The sequence below is a fragment of the Macaca fascicularis genome, chromosome 6, assembly GCF_037993035.2.
Source record: "Macaca fascicularis isolate 582-1 chromosome 6, T2T-MFA8v1.1".
Classification (NCBI taxonomy): Eukaryota; Metazoa; Chordata; class Mammalia; order Primates; family Cercopithecidae; genus Macaca; species Macaca fascicularis.
In genome coordinates this window covers 186108838-186135188 of record NC_088380.1, presented here as the reverse complement: position 1 = coordinate 186135188, position 26351 = coordinate 186108838, and the positions used below count along the sequence as shown (strand labels likewise).

Sequence of the window (26351 nt, the reverse complement as noted above, 5' to 3'; positions counted from 1 at the left end):
CAGGGAGCTGATGGGGCAGCCTCTGTAGAAGCTGCAGCCTTGAATGACCCAAGGTGGTGATGGCGCCCTCCAGTCTCAAAAGAGTTGAGTGTTTCAGCAAACTTGTGCTGGTTGCAGTGTGAGGGAGGCTGGAGGCAGGGAGGCCGTGGGGAGGCTGGAGCAATGGCATAGGAGAGAGAGAGGAGCTCTGTTCTGTCAGGCCACAGGACCGGGGAGCAGGCGAGACTCATCTACTCAGTGGCGAGCAAATAGCCAGCTCCACTGACACAGCAGATGTGAGGCTAGGCCTGGTGGAGGTTGGGGGGCCCAGGATGGGGCAGGACGGCTGTTGCTTTGTTGGGGGGGGTGCAAATTTGCTGAATGCCAGGTCAGAGAGCCCTTCTGCCCTATAGCTGTTGACGTCCATCTCAGCTTCCTGTGGCTGCTGTATCAACTTACCACATCTTAATGGCTTAAAACAGTATACATGTATTCTCTCATAGTTCTGGAGCTCAGAAATCGGAAATAGGCTTTTAGGGGCTAAAATCAAGGTATTGGCAGAGCTGGTTCCTTCTGGAGGCTCCAGGGCAGGATCCATTCCTGGTCTCTCCCAGCTCCTGGGGGCTGCTGGCGTTCCTTGGCTTGTGGCCACATCGCTGCAGTCTCTGCCTCCCTGGTCACATGGCTTCTCCTCTTCTGTAGGCAGCTCTCCCTCTTAGAAGGACACTTATGACAACATTTAGGGCCCGCTGGGACCATCCAGGTTACTCTCCCCATCTCAAGACCCCTAATTTAAACACATTTGCAAAGTCTCTTCTGCCATATAAGGCAACACTCACGAGTTTTAGGGATTAGGACACGGACGTCTGGGGGGGGTCATGATTCAGCTGACGTGTCTGAGTGTCGAACCTCGGGTCCTAAGGGAGAATGGAGAGAGGCCTTTGGCTGGATTTGCAGTGTGAGCCCTGGACCTGGCCAGCGTCTTGTGCCCCGACCTGTCTCTGTGTCTCCAGCCAGTCACTTCCCAAGCAACTCCCCGGACCCCTGAGGCCTGGGCCTCTCACGTGGTGATAGGGACTGTCTCTCATACCCTGGTCAGCCTGGGCCCTGCCAAGCCACTGTTGCCGACTCACTGAGTTCAGCGCCCTAGAGCCCTCTCAGCTCTTCCTCTCTTTCCACCTGGAGCTGTGCCTGCAGCCCGGGCCCCGGGAAACCCAGGGAGAAGCACTGATTGTGAAACCCGAGGCGGCTCCGGGAGGCGTGCTTCAGGGCTGAGCGCACCCTTGGCAGACGCCGTGGCGCTCCTGTCCTCGTGCAGACTGGGCCCTTGGGATGACTGTCGGAGATGCCAGTGTGGTGATGTGGCCCACGCGGAAGGGGTGGGCGGGGGCCGGCGCTGGGAAAGCCGAGGCTGCACATTCTCCGAGGTTGGAGTTGCCTGGGGTCAGCCGGGGAGAGCAGGAGGGGCCAGCTCCCAGGCCTGGCCAGCTTTCCGGCTGGCGTCTGCTGCTCGGAGGACTGCCCTGTGGGTCTTCCCACCCCCGGGCTGTGAAGGCAGAAGCGAGGCTTGCACCCCGGCGAGGGCTTGGCCCCCCTTATCCCGCAGGGGAGACGTGCCAAGGTGTGCTCCCCCTCCACGGCGTCTGGGCCTGGCACTCCGCCTGACAGCCCCCACGTGCGCAGCTCCTCCCCTGCGCCTCCGACATAAATTTAGTCCCTGAGTCTCAGGCCTGCCCTTCCCCCGCCACCTCTCGCCTCCCGACATGGTTTCTGGTTCAGGGGTGGAGCCGACCAGGTGAATGTGGCTGGCAAGGGCCTGGATCTTTGGCGGAGCACCGTGGGCAGGTGACAAGCGTGACCCGGAGGATGGTGGCCTTGGCCCTGGCTTGGCTGCAGCCCCAACTCGAGTGCGGGGACAACTCTGGAAGACCGGCCAGTGGTTCTGAGGAGCTGCATTAGGGCTGCTCCCACAGATGCTTCAGCGCGAGGTGGGTGAGTGGGGTGGACAGCGGGCAGTTTGGTGCAGGGGTCAGTGTGCTCAGCTCCACCTGGCATGCTGCCATGCTGGCTCACTGAGGGGCCCAGGGCAGCTCACTCAGCCCCTCTGGATCTCCGTACCTGGGTGCAGTGGCACAGGGGTTGTGGAATTACACAGGGCACAGGGCACCTGCCCGGTGCTCACTGTGACACTTGCTGAGGCTCTCCGGCCCCCTTTCCCTGGTCTGCCTTGTCATCTTCCACAGACACAGTGAACTGACACTTTCTTTCCTTCCCTGGGATCTGTGTTGGGAATGACCTCCAGAGAGCTTTTCTGGTGATGCGCAGGGTAACCACGCCCGGCATGCAGACAGTGCACGGCTCAGGGGTGAAGCCGCGATCTGCTCATGGGGGCATCTGGCATTTGATTAGCAGCTGTGGGCTGGGCACGCCCCCTCCTCGGGTCCCCGGCACGGCAGAGGCAGGCTCCTGGGAGAGAGACGATGTCCCCAGGGCATCTTTCCACGTCTGTGACATCTGTGCCGTGGGTGTAGGAGCCTGTGACATCTGTGCCGTGGGTGTAGGAGCCTGCTGGCTGGGGTGAGGTTGGGGCAAGGAGCAGTGGGGCCTGCTTGGGACCCAGGTGAGGCTCCCTTCATGCCCTGGGTGCCCCATGGATGACTGTGGAAGAGACATGGGCACCCTGCATCATGGGGACAAAGGGACTGCATCCCATGGTGGGGCCGCAGACGGAGGCCTCTTGGGGACAGAGAGGGGGTGGGGTGACAGGTGAGAGGTGTTGGGTACCAGCATCAGGGCTGCAGAGGCGGCTGGAGGGACATCTGAAGGGGACAGAAAGCACTTCCCCAGCCTGGCTCAGAAACTGCATTTGGGTCCGAGGTCCAAACTCTGCCAATTTGTGCCAGACGGAGGCCTCTGACCACAGGCCCCGTCTCCTCTCAGAATTCTCTGCAGGTTGGCAGACACTTCAGCCAGCTCCAAGCCCGAAATCTTTTCTATAAAAATTTCCAATTTTCTTTGACCTGTTTCTCTTTGAAATTAATCCTAGGCAGCGCTGTGCTCTGGGCCCTGAAGGAGCTCTGAGCGGGGAAAAGGTCGCACAGTCAGATGGACGTGCGGGCGTCTGGCTTCTCTCTCTCCTGCTCTCTGGCTTCCTTTTTCTCTCCTTCTGTCTCACCCTCTTTCGTGTGCCTGTGCACACACGTCTGGGGCATGGGCTGAATTCTTCCACTGGATGTCTCTCCCAGAGCTCTTGACGTGGCCCCTTTGGCTGGGGCTTGCCCTGAGGTGTGGGCTGCACCACGAGCAAAGCTGGCAGAGAACCCAGCCAGGAGTGCACTGGCGCCTCCCACGCTCCCATCCCAACCTGTCAGGATGGTGGTGCACACCCAGAGAGAGCTCACAGGACAGGGCAGGAGGTGACCGGGGTGCTGCGCCCTCATGGAGAGGTGGCTGGTGCTGGTCCGGTTGGGAAAAGGCTGGGCACCTGAGTGCCGTGTGGGTTCAGTAATGCTCATTATTACTATAATGCTGCTCCCCAAATCACAGGAGGAATAACAGCATTAGCAGCTCTACTGCTTAGGGGGAGACTGAGACTCGGAGAGGGCACCTTGCCTGCTACCACTAGTGTGTTCTCCTTCATTCACTCGTCACGTTCTTGCTATGTGTCCACCGTGTGTCTGGGGCAGGACCGGGTGCCGGGGCTGTAGCAGTGGAGGAACCTGACTGAGTCCCTGATCTCTGGGCTCACAGCCCAGCAGGGGAGACCCGGTGAGCAGATGCTTGCAGACAGTGGAGAATCCTGTGAACAAAGTAAAACGGGGTGAAAGGGCAGCGTGAGAAGGCAGGCAATGGAGGGAGGTGCCCCAGGTTGGTGGTGATGGGAAAGCCCAGCCCTGGGAAGGGTGTTCCAGGCAGAGGGAACAGCACATGCAGGGGCCCTGAGGCTGGACTTACCGCAGCGTGACCAAGGGGCAGAAAGCAGAGCGAGTACCTGGATCCGAGTGGGAGGCGTGAGGGGCCGGGATGGGCAGCACTCATGGCTTTGAAGGGACTGTCGCGGTGCGGGGTGGAAATTCATTCTGGGTGTGGTGGAGGCCTTGGAGGGTTTTGGGGGGAGGGGGTGGAAGCAGGGAGGAAGTGACAGATGGCGGTGCCCATGCCGGTGGGGTGGAGCCAGTGAGTTCAGGAGGAGTTTGAGGTGGAGCTTCCAGGACATGGTGTGAAGGAAGGAATCAAGGACGTGTCCTGCCCCTGAAAGGTGACGTGGCTGGGAGGCTGGCCGGGCAGTTGCTGGTGGGGGTGGCAGGTCAGGTGGCCTGGGCCAAGTGCAGGAGCCAGAACTGGCACCCATCACTCTGACCGCACAGCTGCCCGCGTCTACCGCTCTGCATGCCCTGGCCCACAGGGAGGTGTTTTCCCAGGAAAGAAGGTGCCAAGGCCGAGACCCATGTGCTCCCAGACTCGGGGGCGGGAGCAGGAGCCCCCGAGGCAGCCCCACAGGCAGCCAGGCCCGGGGATGAACTGCCACCTCCTCTTGCTCCAGGAGGCAGAGGTTCTGCTCTGTGGGGCAGACTGTCAGGGACAGTGTGAGGTTTCGGGTCCCATGGGCGCGCGTGCATCCTTGTTTCTCTAGCAGGACAGGTCCTGCTTCCCCTTCCTGCCACTGTGGGGAGGGACCCCCGACTGGCCGGGATGAAGGGACGCACGTACTTAGGAGCGTGCAGGGCAGGGTGTGTGGCTGTCTTTAGGGCCTTTGCAGGCAGAGCCTTCCTGTCCACCCCAGGAGGCCGCAGGCAGCGCTACCAGCTGTTCCCCATACAAAAGCTGCCCGAGACAGCTGGAATGCTCCTGCCCTTGGTGCAAACTCTTGAAACTCAGGGTTGGGGACATCCTGGGAGCTGACCTCAGGTTCTGTTCCTGCAAATAGGTATCTGTTGCTGACCCGGCAGATGGCGGCCTGAGCCAGCCCAGACGCGCTCAAGCCCTGGCCCCGAGCAGCCATCAGGGAGCACTTACTGAGTGACTGAATTAGGAAATCCCAGCGCTTAACAGACTCACCACTCGGGGCAGAGCCAGACTGGCTCCCACAGCAGCTCCCAGTTTCTCCAAATCCTCACCAGCACGGGGGCTTTACGGTTTGATATTTTGCTGTTCTGGCAGCAAAGCGGCGTTGCTTTTTGCGCTAATTTGCTTCTTTGATTACTAGTGAGGATGAGTGATCTTCCCTGGGTTCGATTACTTTGTATGTCTCCTCTTCCTGTCTAAGTCCTTTGCCCGTTTATCTCTTGGGGTCTTATATATTGGGATAAGCCCTTTATCTCTTTTAGATATTGACTTTCTGTCATGTTTGATACAAGCTTTTCCCCAGGCCGTAGTTCCTCTTTCCTTTCCAGCTTTGTTAGCGTTAGTTGCACAAAAGCCCGTTTTTCTGTAGCTGAGTCTGAATGATCCTTCTGCCCCGTTGGAGCCAAGTTGGCCGTCAAGGACATGCCCATTTACCGAGGGTCTGTGCGAGGGCGGTCACCCTTCATGGTGTCATTTAATAGGCACGGTAGCCCTGGAAGCAGAGAGAAAAGCAAGGCACAGGGGTACCACTGTCCACGCAGTAGCGGGAACAGCAGGGAGCAAGAAGAACGTGCCGTGTTCCTGGAGTACTTACCGTTGACCGCATCTGCCGCACGCTGCAGGTATATCATCTCCCGGGATTCTTGTCATGAGCTGTAGGTTTGGTTGGTGCTTTTTCTGTGCCCATGTTAGGGATGAGGATACTGAGGTGCCAACAGTCACACAGATTGTAAAAGCTGTAGAAACACAGTGGGAGCCAGGCCTTTCAACACCTGCATCGAGAGGGAGGAGCAGGCTTAGAACCCAGGGCTGCTGACACCCTGCGCAGTGCCCTCCTGTCCCCACTCAGAGCCCGGGCTGGCAAAACCCGGTAGCCTGTGACCCCATCTGGTTGTTGGACAAAGGGCCTTCCAAGCACCAAGGCCTGGAACTCCACTTAACGGATGCAGAAACTGAGGCCCAGTGAGGGTGCGTGAGGATGTGCCTCCAGGTCACTGAGCACATTAGCTTGGAGGAGAATCTTTTGCTTACAGTGGAATTTCCAGCATTTTGAGGAATGCCTGGCACACAGTTGTTGCTTAAATATCCGTGAAAAGGAAGAATGAGCATAGTGCCTAGGAAGCCTGGTCACCCAGTGCTCACTCCAGGAGCAACGGTTGCTCCTTGGAGGCGTTGGAGGGCTTGGCACTGATGCCTGCTGTTGTTGCCACAGTGTCAGGGCTACAGACTCAGGTTGGCAGCTGTGGGTGGCTACTGGTCCCATGGACCCGTGGGACATCGGGTGGCCCTGGGCCTTTGTCAGTGCCACTTCCTCACACCTGACCAGGACTGACTTGGCAGGCTTGTGACCCACCCAGCAGGGCCCTGTGCCCACTGCAGCACTCTGTCATCCCCGCCTTAGAAGTCTTCATCACTTTTGGAGCAAGGGACTGTGCGTTTCCATTTTGCACCGTGCCCTGCAAATCAAATGGCCAGTGCTGTTCATCACTCTTTCTCCTGTGACTCTGCTTCCTCCCTGTGGTCTCATGGAGCCGTGGCCCAGGCCCTGAGGTTGAGGACACGGGGTGCTGCACAGTGGCCAAAATTGCGAGTGCCCAGTAGACACTGGTTCTCTTCCTTCCAGGCCCGAGCACCAGCACTTTCTGACAGTTAACTGTCTATCCTTTATTTGGGAATGTCTGATGCCAGACTGCAGATGGTGAGGAAGATGGCCCCATCCATGCTGGAATGACAGATCTTGGTGTCAGGAATGTGCCCCTGTGACTGCCACAGGCCTGACTGGTGCCTGAGGGTGGCAGTGCGTGAATCCCAGCCTCCGTCATGGGGATGCTATCGGGCGGGAGCACTGCTTCCAGCGTGCCTTGGCCACTGTTCCCTGCGCGGTTGTCTCTGGACATAAAGTACCTGTGGAATCCCAGGGCTGCTCCCCTTCCTCTCTCCCTTGATTCATCCAGCAGATCTCTACCCGGCACGCACAGCGGGGCCAGGCACTGGGCCAGGCTCTGGGACCAGACAGACATAGCCCTGACCTCATACAGCCCACAGTGCACTAGTCAGTTCACAAATATCTGCACAATGAAAAACTTGGGAAGTGCCACAAAGTGGCCCTGCAGTCACTGGATGTTGGGCTGAGGCCTGGAGTGGGGGCTGCAGTTCCCCAAGAGGAAAAGGGGCCAGGGCAGCAGATGCGAGGTACCTGAGGGGTGAGGACGGGGCATGTTTGAGGGTCCGACAGGAGGGGCAGGGTGAGGGCCTGAGGGGACTGGGGGTCAGACCACGGTGGCTTCTGTGGGCTCCATCGTGGAGGAGGGGCTGTGCCCTGCAGCAAGTGGCATGGTCTGGTTTCCCAGGAGGGTGAACAGGGAAGAAGCAGGGAGCCGGCAGGAGGCTGCTGCCCTGTGTGCAGGGAGACTGGCCTGGATCAGGTGGCCATGGGAATGAGAGCAGCGGCCGGATCAGCCCCCCAGCGCCATCGTGCAGCAAGGGTGTCGGGGGTCCTGGTAGGCAGTCCACAGGTTGGTCAGAGGGGGTGCTCCCTGCCGGGCAGAACCGTATTCCCATATTCCAGATCGCCCTGAGGCTGGGAGGACCCAGATCGCAGCCCCACCCGGCTGCCTGTGACAGCTCCACCCCCGCCCGGACCTCAGACCTGTCGAGGTGGCGCTCGCTAGAATCATTTCCTCTGTGGGAGCCAGGCCTGGGAAGGTCCCTGTGTCTGGGCCTTTTCTCAAGGACCCTTCCCAGATCATTCTGGACACATGTTTGAGTCCAGCTGCAGATTCCTAGCTGGCAGCAAGGCTGCCCAGGCTTGAGCCTTTCTTTGGCCGACTGCAGGGACTCTGTGGGGTGTGCCATGGGGGCTGCCTTCAGCCTCCTCACGCTCAGCCTTTGACAATTCACGTGGCAGGAGCTGGGGCCAAGGCTGGGGTGGCCAGGCTTGGAGGGACGGAGTCAGGAGAACAAAGGGCTGAGATGGCTCTGCAAGTCTGGCCAAGCGATGTCCAGCCAGGCAAAGAACTAGGTGCTGCGCAAACCGCAGCAGGAGCACCTGGTGGGCTGCGGGGAGGTGCTCAGGGGTCGAGTTGACCAGGAGTTCAGTACACGTTGTCTGGGTTGGGGGGGGAGTGGGTCTAGGGGGTCAGGCTGGGAATAAGGAGCATGATGGCCTGCTCAGCACTGCCCACCCAAATCAGAGCCCACAGCCATGGCCAGTCCCAGCCCCAGCGTGTGCGGAGGGCCCTGGAGGGCAGAGCTGGATAACACTGGCCCCAGGAAGGCCAGAGCCCCCAGGATGAGAGCATCTGTCCTCTCAACCTTGCCTGGAGCCTGGGGGTCAGGCATTCACTGAGGACAGTGGTCTCATTTGGGCACACTGATGGGGCCCTGGGCACACTGATGGGGGCGATGCCAGCAGAGATCACTGGGTCCAGGTAGACGTGAGGTCGGCCAGCAGCAGGAAGGGCCTCCGATTTTATAAGAGAAGCTGGAGATTGATTTTATGTAAAATCTCTTCATTTTAAACTGTTGGCAGCTAATTCAAAATTTGTGAAAGCCATGTAAGGGTTGAGCAGCCGGGGGCAGTGGCCGGGATGGGGGTCAGGAGGCGGCCTCGGCGCCAGGGACCTTCACTGGAGCCCACGGCGCTCAGGACCGAGCCTCTTGGATGTGGCCAGGGCTGCCTTGGAGTTGAAATGTACCTCAGAGGAATTTTTATTTTCCTTTCGGGAATGTCAAGAGAGGCCTTTCCAGCGGTTCCGTTTCTGTGAGGCGAAATCTGCGGTCGTCCTGTTTTTCTTGGAGGCAGAGAGGAAGCCCATCTGCAGCGCATTAGCGGGAGCCAGCAGTGGGGAGGGCGCGGGGCCCCGGCCCAGGCAAACAGAACTCTTGGATGCGGCACTGAGGGAGCAGGCGTGGCGCCGGGTTCCGAGCAGCCCCAGGACTCCCCGGGCTGGGTGGACAGACCCCCTGGCCGGTGCATCTGGTACCCAGTTCCAGGTCTGAGGTTCTGTTCCCTGGGCTCCCGGCACCTATACCCATGCCTGGACATCCTCCAGGCCCCCACAGCCTGGAGAGCAAACGGCCGATGATGGTCTCAAGAGGGTTCCACCCTTGTATCCAGAACGTCAGGTGCCTGTGCTGCTTTGTTCTGGGCGGTATCCCGGGAGCTACCTGCGTTCTTGGCCTTCATCACCACGAGGACAAAACTGGGCTTGGACTTGTCCCAAGGCCTTGAACTGGGAAGGGGTGTGGGGACTCACAGGCCTGCAGGAACCACCTCAGCCACTCGCAGCGTGGGCCCTTGGTGACAGAGACCCCAGGGGCCAGGCCTGGGCCTCTCTTGGTGTCCTTGGTGCTCCCCATGGGCTGTGGTGACCCCAGTGATGGGCCAGGCAGCCGAGACCTCCAGTGTGGTCCTGGCCTGCGGAGTCCTTGCTCTGGCCTGACCTCAGTTTTCTCATCTGTACATCGGGGTGTTGAACTAAAGCCTCACCCCTGCAGCTCTCGGGCTGCTTCGCCGCCCCACCCCACGATGTTTTACTTGACTCGTACAACGTCTTCAGAAATGTTGAGTGTACACTTAAAAATCAGGAGGTTTCATATGAAAATCTCAATTTTCAGTTCCTTCAGAAGGCCTGGCCACCCTGGGCGTGTTCCTGCCAGCAGCACTGGGTGGGAGGCTCTGTGCCTCCTCCTGATGGGCGAACACAGCCCCTCCCTCCCCGCCGATTCGGGCCTGGCCCCCCCAACTCATGCCGGCCCCGCCTGCCTGGTCTGCAGTGGAGTGTGAGACTCCTGGACTCTGGTTGGAGTTACACATGCATACACTCTCTCCGTCCCTCTCCCTTCTCTCTCTCACACACACGCAGGCATGCACACGCCCATGGTCAGAGCACACACGTCTGCGCCTTCATCCGTGTAGGAAACGCTGGAGTGAACCGAGCCGCGCCCAGGAGCTTCCCTGAGCTGGGCAGCAGGAGCCCAGGGTCTGTCCTGTCTCCGGCGAAGTCCCGCTCCCTTGGCCTCAGCCGAGGCCTCAGGCCCGAAGCTCCGTGGCAGCCCGGACACTATTTTCCCTGTAAGAAAGCCCCAGTCCTCTTTCCTGTTGGGCACCCATGTTCCAAGGGGCGGGTCACGAGATGACAACTTGGGACCTGGCGGCTCACTGTTCTGTGGGCTGAGCTGGCTGCTGGGCCCTGTGCAAAAAGCACCTGTGCTCCCACCCGAAGGAGCCTGGGGCCTCCGTGCCCTGAGGGCAGAACAAGACCCTCCAGGTCTCCCTGTGGGAAGAAGGACTGTGTCAGAGACGCCCTCCACGGTGGACCCAGGCCAAGCTGCGGGAGAGGCTGCAGACAGTGAAGGAGGCTGGTAGGTACCTGCCCATGCTCATGTGTTGGGAGTGTAGGCAGACCCCAGGGCCCACCAGAGCAGCCAGTGGGGAGCAGCCAGTTCCTAGGCCCAGCAGCATCTGCGCAAAGGGGTCCAGTAGGGTCACAGTGCCCGGATTGTGCCACACTCTCCAGGGCTGCCCAGCCCTGCCTGCTGCTGCAGAGCCCCTGATCCCCAAGGATGAAGACACCAGGAGGGAGCAAGAGGTGGGCTCTGTGCCGCCAGTGTTTGTTCCATGCCACCCCTGGTTGGGGGCATATTGCTTTTCTCACATGGTGTCCTGTGAAAGGAGGTGAGGTGGGTCCCAGTCCCATAATCTTGGGAGACGGCTCTACCTCAGGGCTTCGCTGACCCCATTCTGAGTCAGGGCCCAGCCAGGTCTTGGGAGACGGGACAGGAAGGGAGGGGACCTCAAGGCTGAATGTAGGAAGGATCTAAACTCACTGGTGGAGGCAGAGAGGGAAGATGGGGATGAGGCTGATGGAAATGCAGTCTGCTCACAGGCACAAAGGCCACATCCGCAGCCCCAGCCCTGAGCCCTCCCCATAGTTCCTGACCCCCAACCCTCACCCTCCAGAGATGACCTGTGGTCGAGCATGACCGATTCTGCCCCTAAAATGTGTACAAATGGCAACAGTGACAAATGATGCTGCCATGGCCTTGCCTCTGACTTTGTTACCCGGTTCACTTGCCATGGATGGGAAGGATTCACTTTGCAGTATCAGAGTCTGTCTGTCTACCCATTCATCCATTCATCCATCCATCCAATCATTCATCCATTTATCCATCTGTCATCCATCCATCCGTCCAATCATTTCTCCATTCATTCATCCATCATGTATTCGTTCATCTACCCACTCATTCATCCATCCATCCATCCATTCATCCATTTATCCATCTGTCATCCATCCATGCATTCATCCATCTAATCATTTATCCATTCATTCATCCATCATGTATTCATTCATCTGCCCACTCATTCATCCACCCATCTGTCCATCCATCATTGATCATCCATTCATCTACTCAGTCATCCATCTACCTATCCCCCATCCACCCATCCATCCATCCAATCATTTATCCATTCATTCATCCATCATCCATCCATCCTTCATCATCCATTCATCTATCCACTCATTCATCCACCCATCCACCCAATCCATCCATCCATCCATCCATCCATCCATCCATCCATCCATCCAGTCAGTGTCTGCAAGCACCCCAGGCCAGCCCCCTGCTGGGCACTGAACATGTACAATCTGGGCTCTGCCCCTGAAGAGTCTGGTTGGGGGAAAATGCAGATTCCCAGATCGACCATAACAAACGCTGCTAAGAGGCTGGAGAGGTGTGGGCAGCTGATGTTTTCTTGGCTGCGGTGAGTTCCAAGAAGCTTGTCAGAGCTGGGGCTACACTTGCCAGGCCTCACAGACCGAGTGGCTTTGTTCTGGCACCCTGGACAGGGCAGGGTGTGCTGGCTCAAAATGTGGGCCTTGAGGTCCTGCTACCTAGTTTAAACCCTGGCTTCTCCCTCCACTTCTCTGTGCTTCAGTTTCCTCATTTGAAAAGCAGGGATACTACATTTTCCCCTGGTAAGTCGTTGGGAGGATCAGGCCACATTATACCTGTAAAGGGCTCAGTGCAGGGCCTGGTGCATCGTAAGTCATAACATATCGTAGTGATCAGAGCAGAAAGCCCCACCTCCATCCACAGCTACCAGGAGAGGGTCTCTGCAACATCTCCCATGCTGGCACTTCCTCTGCTGCCCCTCGCAGCGGGCACAGCCCACAGGCATTTCAGCTGCCCCTTTACTCTTCTGATTGTGCTAAGCCTGTCTGACATGGAAAGAGAAAGGCTTCCTTAAAGAATTCCCAAGGCTTGTGCACCTCCAGCTGCTTCCCAGGGGCGGCTGCTTGCCCAGCATTTATCCAGCAGATGTTTGCCGGGCTCAGCTTGGAGCGATCTTGGAGAAACCAATTTACCTGCCTCACCAAGTCAGGCATGGGAAGCAGGCACATGGCAGAGCCAGGGTGGGGGGTGGGTCTTCGATACTGCCTAGCCCACAGGGACAGATATCCTGGAGTCTTGTAGATGGGAGTGCAGAGCTCCCTCATCAGAGCCTGCCCTGTGCAGCCAGAGACCTGCTAGAGCTGAGTAGGTGAAACACCAGCCATGGACTTTGTTGGACACTCTGATATGCTCTGTTTTTCCCACACAATGTCAAAACCCAAAATGAACACACCGAGCGAATATTTCAGAGGATTCATACACACAGAGGGATTTCCAGCTTCCCACGAGACATCAGGATGCTGGCAGCACCTGGCCTGCATTGCTCCCCTGTGTGGCTCTGGTGGGCACTGAGGGGCTGCTTCCTGGGTAGGGGGAGCATGTGTTCCATTCCCACAGCTTCCTGACCCCCACCCCCATGCCCAGTGACTCCCTGGTCTGAAGCTTGAGGCTTGGCAGCCCTTCCTCATTGTGCCCTGTTGTGTTTCTTTCAGCCAAAATATATTTGTGTGCGTCTTTGATGCCATCAACAGTTGACAAGAGGGGGCTATGGGCTTCAGGGACAGTGAGAGGGAGTGTGTGTGTGACCTGGTGGCTTAGAGAAAATTCTTATGGACTTAATCTGCACGCCCCGCTGACTTCACCCATTTAGGCCTCTTCTGACCTCCTATAAGCATTTGAGTTGCTTCCTCTGACTTTTTAAAAATCGATGGACTATAATCCATGTGAGTATGAAAGTGTGTAATCCAGTTTTTTGGCAGTGTTGTGCAGCCATCATCACCATCTAGTTCCAGAACGTTTTCATCGCCCCGGTGGGAACCCTGTACCCAGAGCAGTCACTCCCCATTCCCATCCCCAGCCCATAGTGACCACCGATCACCGGCTCCTGTCCAGTCCCTGCACCAGGGACTCATGGGCCTTTCTCTCTGGGGTGGGGCTGGGAGCAGTGGTTCCTGTTGCTGCCTCCTGCACTGACTTCACATTTCCCAGTTCCAAGGTGATCGGAGCCCCTCTGATGTGCCATCCCAGGGCGGGGTGGGAAGGCAAAGGTCACTTCAGTGTCCACATGGATCTCGCTACAGGAACCAGGAGGGGCCCCCTTAGGAAGAGGCATTCTGGACTGTTTTAACCACAGTCCCCACTTCTCCCTCCTGTCTCACAGTAATCTACTCCCTGTATCTTTGGATTTTCCTAGTCTGTACACTTCATATAAACACAATTGATAATATGTGGCCTTTGGGGTCTGGCTGGAGTCCTTCTAAGGAGTGGCCTAAAAGCTCCCAGGGCCCCTTGTCATGGGAGCATCATATGTCCAGTGACATGAATATAAAATAATAATACTGGATAACTCCAGAATAGGCAGCAGCGTGTGTGTGTGAAGCTCGGGGCTGTGAGACAGGAGGGAGAAGTGGGGACTGTGGTTAAAACAGTCCAGAATGCCTCTTCCTAAGGGGCCCCCTCCTGGTTCCTGTAGCGAGATCCATGTGGACACTGAAGTGACCTTTGCCTTCCCGCCCCACCCTGGGATGGCACATCAGAGGGGCTCCGATCACCTCGGAACTGGGAAATGTGGAGTCAGCATAGGAGGCAGCAACAGGAACCACTGCTCCCAGCCCCACCCCAGAGAGAAAGGCCCATGAGCCCCTGGTGCAGGGACTGGACAGGAGCGGGTGATCAGATTTGGAGCTGGTGTGGACACGGTGTGTCACCTCTCAGGAGAAGGGGCAGGAAGGGGGTGCCTCAGGCCAAACGGTGAGAAGGGTCTGAACTCACTGCTGGAGGGGCATGCGTAACCCCAGGGTTGCAGCCAGGCTGGGGAAGCCAGCACAGCAGGACAAAATAGAGAAAAAAGGATGTCTTTTTTTTTTTTTTTTTTTTTTTGAGATGGAGTCTCACTTTGTCACCTAGGCTGGAGTGCAGTGGCTCAATCTTGTCTCACTGCAGCCTCTGCCTCTCGGGTTCAAGTGATTCTCCTGCCTCAGCCTCCTGAGCAGCTGGGATTACAGGGACACACCACCATACCCCCCCTAATTTTTTTGTATTTTTAGTAGAGACAGGGTTTTGCTGTGTTGGTCAGGCTGGTCTCAAACTCCTGGCCTCAAGTGATCCGCCCCCCTTGGCCTCCCAAAGTGCTGGGATTATAGGCCTGAGCCACTGCACCTGGCCAGGATGTCATTTTTTTATAAGAAAAATTATAAAGGAGAAAAAAGGGACAGAGAAACCAAGACAAATTGAGATAATAGAGTAAGATGGGAGAAACAAGCCCAGATTTATCAATAATCCAGATAAACAGATTAAATTCACGAATTCAAAGACAGAGGCGGTCATATCCGGCAAACAACACAAACCCCAAATTAGAAATCCAGCTTGATGCTATCACCAGAGTAAAGTGTAAAGGCAAGAAAAGGTTGAAAGGAAAGCATGGAAACAGATCTATCAGGCTGCCAAAGGCAAGCCGACATTGCCGTATCAGTCTCAGACTCAGTAGACTTCAAGACAGGAGACGCTGCTGGGGAAAGACAGGTCACCATTTAATGAGAAAAGGTTCATTTCCCCAAGATGATAGAGCAGTTCTAAAGGTAGAGTCACTTAATAAAATAACCTCAACGTATTTGACGTAAACTTTGTTAGAAATAGAGAAAATGACAAATTCATCATCATTTTTGAGAGATTCCAACCATTTTTTCCAATTGGCGTTGGATCAAGTAAACAAAAAACCCAGCACAGATAAGGAAGTTCTAAATAACACAAATAATAAGCTTGACATTGATGAATTTTGCATCTGACAAGTAGAGGTTATTTCTTTTTCTCAAGCACATAGGAAACACTTACAGCAATTGGTCAATTAAGTGCAAATCTCACAAAAACTAAGAGAATAGTGTCAGCAGGTCTCGCTCCCTGCCATCATGCCTGCGAGAAAGAAATTAATAGCCCCCAAAGCAAAAATCCCCATTATTTGGAAATTTTTAAAAATACTTTTAAATAATTCATGGGTCAAAGAAGAAATAATAATGGAACTTCGAAAATACAACTGAATGATAATAAAAGCACTAAATATCAAAACGTGGATGGAAATTTACATTAGAAAAGAAAAAGTTCTAAAAATTAAAGAGATAAATTTCCAGCGTAAGAAGTTAGAAAAAGGCAACATTGACCCAATGAAAATAGAAGGAAAAAGATAATACAAAATAAGATCAGAAATCAATGAGACAAGGCTGGGTGCAGTGGCTCAAGCCTATAATCCCAGCACTTTGGGAGTCTGAGGAGAATAGATCATCTGAGCTCAGGGGTTCGAGACCAGCCTGGGCAAAATGGTGAAACCCCATCTCTACTAAAAAATCCGAAAATTAGCTGCGCATGGTGGCATGTACTTGTGGTCTCAGCTACTTGGGAGGCTGAGGCAAGAGAGTTGCTTGAGCCTGGGAGGTGGAGGTTGCGGTGAGCTGAGAGTGCACCACTGCACTCCAGCCTAGGTGACGAAGTCCGACCCTATCTCAAAAAAAAAAAAAAAAAGAAAAAGAAAAGAAAAAAAGAAATCAGTGAGACAGAAAACCTCTGAGTTCTGATAATCGTTGCTGTTAGGCAGATTCGGGGTCAGTGTTGCCAGATCTTCAGTTTTTCAAGGTAAGTGAAAAATACGTAATTCTGCAGGCAATCTCTGCATTAAAAAAAAAAAAGTGTCAGTAGTCTGAATTTGGCCTGTGCTCCTCTTTCCTCCCAGAGCTGCTTCTGCACACAGCACCTCCTCTCTGGGCCATCTTCTCTTTGGCCAGCTTCTTCTCGATGGCCATTTGTGTACAAGTCTGTGTGTGCACATATATGTTCATTACTCTTGGGTATACGCCTAGGAGGAGAATTGCTGGCTCACATGATAACGCAGTGTTTCACCTTTTGAGAAAACACCAGACTGTTTTCCAAAACGTCCTGCACACAGTGTCCCTCCTGGAGGGCAGGGGCTAGCTCACCACACACAGAACACACAGAAACACCCCAGAAGGCCACACTTGTGTCTAGGTAGCAGGGACCTGTCTCTGTGGGGTGGGGGGCTGCTGGCTTCTGACCTTTATCTGCAGACTCCTCAGGCACTGGCCTCATTGCTTAATCCATAAATTGGGGAGGTGATGGAGGGGTGTGAGTCCTGCTTTTTTGGTGGCGGAGTAATTTCTACATTGGGTCCTTGCTTGAAGTAGGTCACCATCGGGCAGAAATACGATTCCTGAGACTTTGGAGACAACAAGTTCAAACCCTGCCTGGCTGTGGCGGCTTCTAGCAGCTCTGTTTCCAGGACAGTGCGGATGTCATTTTCACTTACGCTATCTCACAAGGGCATGGGTGGCGAGAACTCTGTTTCTAGGTAAGAGAGGGAAAGCTCGGAGATGGCACAATTAGAAGGTGGAGGAGTTGGGATTTGAACCCAGGCCTGCCTGATGCAGAATTGGGCTCTTTCCACTAAACAAGCCTCAGGTGCTGGCTGAGCCCTGGGAGGGAGGAGCGAGCAAATGCATGAGGCTTTGCCTTTGCAGAGGCAGGACAAGCTGATGAGATCTTTGCTCCTTCCCCAGAGTGAGCAGGCTCTCTGGACTTCTCTCCTGTCCAGTGTTTCAGCTGGGGCTCCACTGGCGGAAGCAGTGTGCAGGCAGGATGGGTGATGCCTGTGGGCGGACAGTGCCGCTGTCAGAAGACAAGCGGAGGCTGCTGTGGGAGGGCGTTAGAGGGTGACATTGGCCTCCCATCAGCCGGGGTCAGAGTTAGGAGCAGCTGTACAGGGTTTGTCACCCGAGTACTTACTCCCCTTCCTGGTGACCACACGACCAACAGAGTGGCCTCCCAGGGCCTTGCACTACACAGCACTGGGCAGCCAGAAAGCAGGTAATGCTGTGTCATCCACAGAGGTTGCCTGGGGCCTGGGCTGGGCTGGAAATGGCTCTGAGAACAATGAGGTCAAGGCGTAGATCATGGTTTTATTTTTTCTTTATGGTGGGTTTGTTGAGATGTAATTCACATATGCTATAGTTCAGCATTGAAAGGGCACAATTCTGTAATTTTTACTATATTCACTGAGTTGTGCAACCATCACCACAATCAACTTTAGATCATTTTCATTGCTCCCAAAAGAAACCCTATACCCAAGAGCCATCATTCCCCGTTTTCCCTCAAGAAGTGTTACTTCTTCCTTTGCAATTTGGATGCTTTTTATTTATTTTCTTGCCGAATTGCTCTGACTAGAGTGTCCAGTACTATGTTGAATACAAGTGGTGAGAGCAGAGACTTCCAATCTTACAATTTACTGTGATGTGTACTTCTGGCTTTTCGTAAATGCCCTTTATCATGCTGAGGAATTTCCCTTCCAGTCCTAGTTTCTTCAGTACTTTTTAATCATAAAGGGTGCTGAGTTCTGTCTAATGCTTTTTCTGCATTAACCAAGATGACAGTGTGGTTTATTTTCCTCCATTTTCTAAATGTGGTGTATTGCATTGATTGATTTTTGTGTGTTGAACCACTCTTGCATTCCACGGGTAAATCCCACTTGGTTATTGTATATAATCCTTTTAATATGCTGCTGAACTTGGTTTGCTACAATACCATTGAGGACTTTTGCACCTATATTTATAAGAGACATTAGTCTGTAGTTTTCTTATGATGTTTTTGTCTGGCTTCGGTATTAGAGTAATGCTGGCCTCATAGAAAGATTGATATTAATTCTTTAAGTGATAAGTAGAATTCCCAGGAAAGCCATCCGGTCCTAGGTTTTTCTTTATTAGGAGTTTTTGATTACTGAGTCAATCTCTTTACTTGTCATAGATCTGTACAAATTTTCTGTTTCTCCTTGAGTCAGTTTTGGTAGTTCGTGTGTTGCTAGGAAGTTGTTCATTTCTTCTAGGTTATTTAATTTGTTGGTATACAACTGTACATAGTATTCTCTTATAATCATTTTTATTTCTATAAGGTCAGCGGTAATGCCCCACTTTTGCTTCTGATTTTAGTAGTTGGAGCCTTCTCTCTTTTTATCTTGGTCAGTTTGGCTAAATGTCTGTCAATTTTGTTGACCTTTCAAAGAACCAACTTTTGGTTTCATTGAGTCTCCTTATTGTTTTTCAATTCTCTGTTTTGTCTGCCTTCACTATAGTCTTTATTATTTCCTTTTTTCTGCTGGCTTTGAGTTTCTGTTGCTTTTCTTCTTCTGGTTCCTTAATGTGTAAAGTTAGGTTATTGATTTGAGATCTTTATTATTTTTAATGTAGGAATTTGCAGCTATAAATATTCCTCTGGGCACTGCTTTTGTATGTCCTGTAAGTTTTGGGTATGTTGTGTTTTTCTTTTCATTTGTCTCAAGATTTATTATTTATTTTATATTCTAATTCATGTTGTAACGTGTTATCTGACCTAATGATTCTTTAAGAGCATATTGTTTAATTTCTACATATTTGTGAATTTTTAGAGTTTTTCTGCTATTGTTGATTTCTAGTTTTATTCCATTGTGGTTGGAGAAGATGCTTTGTATGGTTTCAGGCTCTTTAAGGTTATTGAGACTTGTTTTGTGACCTAACATGTGATCTATCCTGGAGAATGATCATCATACACGAGAAGAATATATGTTCTGTATATATTCTGCCACTGTTGGGTGGGTGCTCTACATACTTCTGTCAGGTCTAGTTGATTTGCGGTGTTGTTCGTGTCCTCTATTTTCTTACTGATCATGTGCTGGTTGTTTTGTCCATTTTTGAAAGTGGAATATTGAAGTCTTCAACTGTTATTGTAAAACGGTCTGTTTCTGTCTTCAGTTCTGTCAGTTTTTGCTTCATAGATTTTGGGACTCTTGTTAGGCGTGTTTATGTTTATAATTGTTGTATCTTCTTGATGGATTGGCTCTTTCATCAATATATAATGCTCTTCTTCGTTGTAAAATTTTTTGACTTAAAGTCTATTTTGTCTGACATTAGTATGGCCATCCCAGCTCTCTTCTGGTTACTATTTGCGTAGCATTTCTTTTTCCATCTTTTCATTTTCAAACTATTTGTGTATTTTGGATCTAAATTTGGTCTCCCGTGGACAGCATATAGTTGGATTATATCTTGGGATTTTTTTAAATCCATTCTCCCATTCTCTGCATTTTAATTGCAGCATTTAATCCATCTGTGTTTAAAGTGATTACTGATAAGGATGGACTGAATTCTGGCATCTGCTATTTGTTTTGTATATGTCATATTTTTTTTCCTCAGTTCCTCAAATATTTCCTTCTTTTGTGTTTAGTACATTGTTTTCTAGTGTACTGTTTTGATTCATTTTTTCATTTCTTTTGCTGCATATTTAAAAGTTACGGTCTTATTGGTTATCCTGGGAATTACAGCTGTTATCTTAAACACATACCAATTTTATCTGAATTGATGTCAACTTCGTGTCAATAGTATACAAAATGCTTTGCTCCACACAGCTCTGTCTTCCCTGCCTTATTATATAATATTGTTACATATTACATTTTATACATGTGTGTCTATTAATGTAGATTTATAATTATTGCTTTATGCATCTATAGACTAAATCATATAGGAAAAAAGAGAGGAGTTACAAACAAAGATTGTGCGGTTCCCTTTATTAGTATTCTTCACTTCATCATATGGCTTTGAGTTACTATCTTCTGTCCTTTTATTTCAACCTGAAGGACTTTCTTTAACACTTATTGGAAGGCAGGTTAACTAGAAAATAAACTCTCTCAGTTTTTGTTTATCTGAAAATGTCTTAATTTTTCTTGTTTTTCTGAAGGATAGTTTTGTTGGAATTCTTAGCTGACAGAACAGTATTTTTTTCAGCACCTTAAATATGTCATCCCACTGGTGTCTGGCCTTTATTGTTGCTGATGACAAATCAGTTGTTAACCTCATTGAGAACCATCGTATATGGCAAGCTGCTCCTCTCTGGTGGGCTTCAAGACTCTCTTTTTGTCTTTGTCTTTGACAATTTGATTACAACATATCTTGATGTAACTCTTTGAGTTTTCAAACTTGGAGTCATCGAGCTCCTTGGATGTGTATAATCATGTTATTTTATCAAATTTGGGGAATTTGGGGCCACTGTTTTTTCAAACATTCTTTATGCCCCTTTGTTTCTCTATTCTCTTTCTTGAACTCTTATTTTTTTGTATTTTGGTGTACTTCATCTCGTAGGTTCTGTTCCTTTTTCCTCATTATTTTTCCTTCTACTCCTCAGATTGGATAATTGCTGATAATTTAAGTCTGCTGATTCTTTGTTTGCCTGCTCAAATCTGCTATTGAACTGATCTATTGAAATTTTTATTTCAGTTATTATGCTTTTCAGCTCCAAAATTATTTGTGGTTCCTTTTTGCAATTTCTATTCCTTTATTGATATTCTCTATTTTGTGACATATTATGTTCTTGCTTTACTCATGTTATTTGTCCATGGCTTCCTTTAGCTCTTTGAATACATTTAAGACAGTTGATTTAAAGGCTTTGTCAGGCACGTGAAGTGTCTCGGCTTCCTCAGGGAAGGTCTCTCTTTTTTATTTCCTGTGAGTGGACCATCCTTTCTTGTTATTTTGCATGCGTTGTATTTTTTTTTGGAAACTGGACATTTTGAATGTGGAGACTCTGGAAATCAGATGCCCCCCACTTCCCAGGGCATGTTGTTTTTTATGTGTTGTTGTTGCTTGTTTGTTTAGTTTTCTAAACTAATTTTGTAACGTCTGCATTGTTCATTATGTGTGGCCTGTTTTGTTAGCTTAGTGGTCAGCTAGTGATTTGACAGAGGCTTTCTTAAAAGCCTAGGGTGGGAAGAAATACTCTCCTAGTCTTTGTAGATTGGTTCTGTGTTTGAGCACATCTTTGATGCTGAGCCAGACTGTTTACAACTCTGTCTTAGCCGTCACTTCCTACTTGCACAGACCCTAACTGTCTGCCAGAGGTGAAAACTTCTGAGTCTTCTTAGGCCTTTTCTGAGCACGCATCTCACCCTAGACATGACCATGGTAGAATCCTAGATCCTCTGGTATGCACAAGAGCTTTCCAAAAACCTTATTTCCCCAAATATCTCCTTCCCTAGCCTTTTCCTTCCCCAGCCTTTAGATCTATTGATTGTGTATCTTGCCCCAACTCTTGTCCTGTGCCCCAGGTGGCTGCAGCTAATACGTTTACTTTTAAATGTTTTTGACAAGCACTTTCTGGGAAACCACTTCAGTCCTGGGGAAGCTCCGGGACGGCTGGAACAAAGGCAAGCCAGCAGATGGGTTAAAACTCACAACCACAATTCTCTGGATATAAGGTTCATATTTCTTTCTTTTGAGTTTTCAAACTTGGAGTCATTGAGCTCCTTGGATGTTTAAGTTGGTACCAGCAACCTACACCAGGAATGTGGTCTGCCATCTTCATGGCCACTGCTGAGTTGGAGAATAAGATAATGTTAAGCAGGTAAATTAAAACACCATAACCCACTGTCACCAAAGTTCAGTAGCTTCTTTCTTCATTAAACATTCCCTGGTTGTTGTAGGTTTCTGGTTAAATTCTGGAGTTCCAAAAAAGTCGATTCTGAGATTTGCCAGCTTATTTCCATTTTTGTGGAGGGGCAGAATTTTGAAGTCCTCTATTCTGCCACTTTGGTGATGTCCTCTCCCTTACCGTATGCATCTTATCAGAATCTTTAGATTTATATTAACTTAATTCCAGTGAGCTCTAGAAACATGACTCTTACATAGCTCTATTCCTCCACCCCCCACCTTTGTACTATTTTTGCTGTGCAACTTGTATCAGTTTTTGATTGCTGCTGTAACAAATTACCACAAACTTAGTGGCTTAAATAATGCAGTGGTATTATTTTGCAGTTTTGGAAGTCAAAGTCTGAAATGAGTCTCATTGAGCTTAAATCAGAGTATTGGCAGCGCTTTGTTCCTTCTGGGTCCTCCTCCAGGGGAGTATCTGTTTCCTCGCCCTTTCCAGTTTCTGGAGGCCACCTGCATTCCTTGGCTCACGACTTCTGTCCTTCATTTTTTATGCCAGCAACATCAGGCCAAGTCCTTCCCATGCAGCCATCCCTCCAGTTTTCTCCCTTTTGCTTCCCTGTTCCCCCTCTATGGACCCTTGTGATTACACTGGACCCATCTGGCTCATCCAGGATAATTTCAGTATTTTAAAGTCATCTGATTTACAGTGTTAATTTCCCTTTACCTATAACCTTACGGATAGATAGGTTCTGGGGATTAGAACATGAACATCTTTGGAGGGCCACAGTTCTGCCTACCACACATCTATCTATATATGTTACAAACCTTACAATTGTAATTATTACTTTATATAATTTCATGCTTAAAGAAGCTGAAAAAAGAGAGGAGAGTATGCATGTATCTACAGTTTGCCTTCTCGTTGACCATTTCTGACGCTCTTCATTTGTGCCGGTGTATTTCCTTACTCCAGTAGCTGTGTTTCTGTCCACCTGCTTTGTGCTGTTAGTCAGATACATTACATTTATATATTATGTGGGCCCAATAATACAATTATACACATCTTCTTCTATACTATTGCTTTTTAAGCCAGTTAAGGGAAGAAAAGAGAAGAAATATCCATTTATATTGTCTTTTAAAGTTGCATGATTACCTTTACTGGTACTGTACGTGTGTGGGTGTGAATTCAAGTTACCAACTGAGGTCACCTGCTTTCAGCCTGAAGAACTTCCTTTAGTATGTCTGATAAAATGGGTCTACTCGTAATTCTATCGGTTTTTACTTATCTGGGACTGTCTATATTACACTTTAATTTGGAAAAATAGTTCTGCTGGAGAAAGATTCTTGGTTGACAGCTTTTCTACAATGGATATGCCATGCTACTGCCTTCTGGCTTCCATGATTTCTTAGGAGAAGTCAGCTGGAAATCCCATTGGGATTCCCGTATTTGTGGCAAGTCATGTTTCTCTTGCTGCTTTCAGAATTTTCTCTTTGTCTTTGGCTTTCAGTATTTTTACTATGATGTCTCTGGGTGTGGATCTCTTGGCATTTATCCTACTTGAAGTTTGCCGAGTTTCTTGGACACATAGGTTAATGTTTTTCACCAAATTTAGGGAGCTTTTTGCTACTGTTTCTTGCATCTTTTCGGCTCCTTTATCCCACTTGCCTCTTTCGGGGACTCCCATTTTGTGTATGTTCATGCCCTTAATGGTGTTCCATATTTTTCTTAGGTTCCATTTATTTTTCTTTGTTCTTTCTTCCCTGTGTCCTTCAAATTGCATAATATCTATTGATCTATGTTCAAGATTCTTTCTTCTGCCAGTTCCAGTCTGCTGTGATGCCTCTCAGTTGTTGTGCTTTTCAACTCCAGAATTTCCATTTGGTTCTTGTTTATAATTCTCTTTATTGATAGTCTTTATTTGATGAGACATTGTCATCATCACTCCTTTACAGAAGCATGATTTCGTTTTTTAAAAGACATGCTTCCAAGGGCTGCTCTGAAATCCTTGCTGCTAAACCTGACAGCTGTTAAATCTGACATGTGGGCTTTCTTACCGACAGCTTCAGTTGCCCCCTTTTTGTGTGTGAGTGGGTCATTTGTGTGTCCGTTGTGTGAAACTGGACATTTTAGGTCACGTGGCAGCTCTGCATACTGATTCCCCTCCCCCGTCTCTGAGGCTCTTTGCTGTTGTTTGCGTACTTATTGGTTTCCTGATTTGGTTGGACTATTTTAGCGAAGTCTGTTTTCTTCACGGTGGGAAGCCTCCGCTGTCGCTCCTCGCAGGGCACAGCCTTCAGTGTGTGCGGGGTCTTCCTGGGATGACAGTGATTTCAGCAGGGCTCCCTAGGACTGTCCCTTTCTCTGAGCTGTCTGTTACGCTCTCTGCTTCATTTGGTGTCACGCTCAGCTACGAAGCTTCACTAATTGATGGATGATTGCTCTGTTATTTTCAACAGTATCCTGAGACATAAATTGTTACTTAGTTTGATCCAATTAAATTTGGGTAGGGATGATTTTGAGACCAGTCTTTGAAATTCATTCTATCCCTGGATGAGATCCTCATAACGATGTGTTCTCCTGATTTTTTTTTTTTTTTCCAGTAAATAATCTGGTCTATGGTTTAGGTTGTTGTTCTCATAGAGCTGTCAGCTTCCTCTTAAATTCTTGCTGCCAAAATCTTCACTAAAGCCACTGCTCCAGGTATTGGGCCAGAGGTAGCCTCTGATCTTCTTGGTTTGCCTCCCCCTAGCATGGAATCTTTTTCTAGCAAGCAGGCTGGACATAGGGTGATCAGGAGCCCAGTACTCTCGCCCTGCTGCCCTGAGACGGAGCTTCTGCCCTGAGTTAGGGCTGGGTGGAGGAAGGTGCTCTGGCCTCTTGGTCACACTCACCAGGGAGTTACCCTCTGTCACTGGGAGTTGGAGACGATGAGAAACGCTGGTGAGCCATCTGTCCTGGTGAAATACTGTATTCCTTGATTGGGATCTAAGGGAAGAGGGAGCTCTGTGTTCTTGGCCACACGCCCCCAGAGTGGAACTTCCCATAAGCCTGGGAGGACTAGAAGCGGGGAAGAGAGACCAAGAGATGGCTCAGGTGCCACCGATTCTTACTGCACTTACTGGGATTTTTCTTCCCAAGATTCAGTTGATTTTCTTGAATAGATGATGGTGCTTAGTTTGCTGTACGCTCTTAGGATAATTTCCAGAGACTTTCAATTGTTGTTGGTGGTGACTTTTCAATACTTCTCACCAGTTACAGTTGTTTTGAGGGGAATGTGTCCATGGGGTTCCTCTCACTACCATTCCAGAAGTGGAATTCTCATGATCGATGATTTCTAATCTTTTTTTTTTTGAGATGGAGTCTCGCTCTGTCGCCCAGGCTGGAGTGCAGTGGCGCCATCTCGGCTCACTGCAAGCTCCGCCTCCCAGGTGCACGCCATTCTCCTGCCTCAGCCTCCCGAGTAGCCGGGACTACAGGTGCCGCCACCACGCCCGGCTAATTTTTTTGTATTTTTTTAGTAGAGACAGGGTTTCACCATGGTAGCCAGGATGGTCTCGATCTCCTGACCTTGTGATCTGCCCTCCTCGGCCTCCCAAAGTGCTGAGATTACAGGCGTGAGCCACCGCACCCGGCCCCTAATCTTTTTTTAAAGGGCCACAGCAATAAAGAAGGTAGAGGATGCTGGATATGTCAGGGTCATTCAAGGTATAATTGGAGATCCAAATCCAATGAAGCCAAAAAAAGGAAATTTGCTGGCACACACGAGCGAGGCAGCAGGCACAGCTGGCCCACACGAGGCTGCCAAGGCTCGGCGTCTCTCCTCCTCCTCGGACTTGGCTCTCTTGTGCAGGGACTTCCTTCTCAGACTGGCTCTTCACACACGCAGCCCCGGGCCTGCACTGTCAGCTTACTGATCCAGGAAGGGAATAGTTTTTTCTCCCAACGTTCAGACCTCATGGAAGACCCGTGATTAGTCTCACTCCAGTCATGTGTTCACCCCCGGGACCAGTCACTGCACTGAGGGCATTGAGTACCAGGCTGTGGGCTGTGGGCTGTGTGCTCCCCCCACCACAGCCACTGGGGAGCAGGGTGGGCACGAATTACCCATCCTCCAGAGACACACTGGGTGGGGCAAGGCCCTTCCGCTGGCAGAAAGGGGCGCTGGTTTGAAAAATCAGCAAGATGGTCCCCACTTGCCCCTTTAAAAAATGCGTCTAGACAGGTACACACACTATTCTGCCTATAATTTATTTTAATGCACTGTAAATCTCTTCGACATACTCAGAACTTAAAAAGAAACTTCATGTGCATTATCTCTTTTGACTACACTTTTCGTGCAAAAATGGCCACTTCCTGAAAAAGTGAAATAATTCGACTTGCGCAAGTAAAAGAAAGAGGAAACTTGAATTCTGCCCAAAGGAAACTTCTTCAAGGAGGCTGTGGTCTGTTGATTTCAATACATTGAAATT

At 50.5% G+C, this 26351-nt stretch overlaps 1 protein-coding gene across 3 annotated transcripts in view; it reads left to right on the top strand.

Annotated features, from left to right (window-relative positions):
- The window catches only part of ADAMTS2 (ADAM metallopeptidase with thrombospondin type 1 motif 2), a 235399-nt gene that overhangs the window by 73106 nt on the left and 135942 nt on the right, over positions 1-26351 (top strand). Inside the window, exon 1 of one of the 3 annotated variants that reach the window (XM_073994972.1) lies at positions 1407-1967. The exons of the other annotated variants lie outside the window; for them this stretch is intronic. The gene's annotated coding sequence lies outside the window, so the exon portion shown is untranslated. Of the gene's footprint in view, positions 1-1406; positions 1968-26351 lie in introns of those variants that run through there. 3 annotated transcript variants of the gene reach the window in all.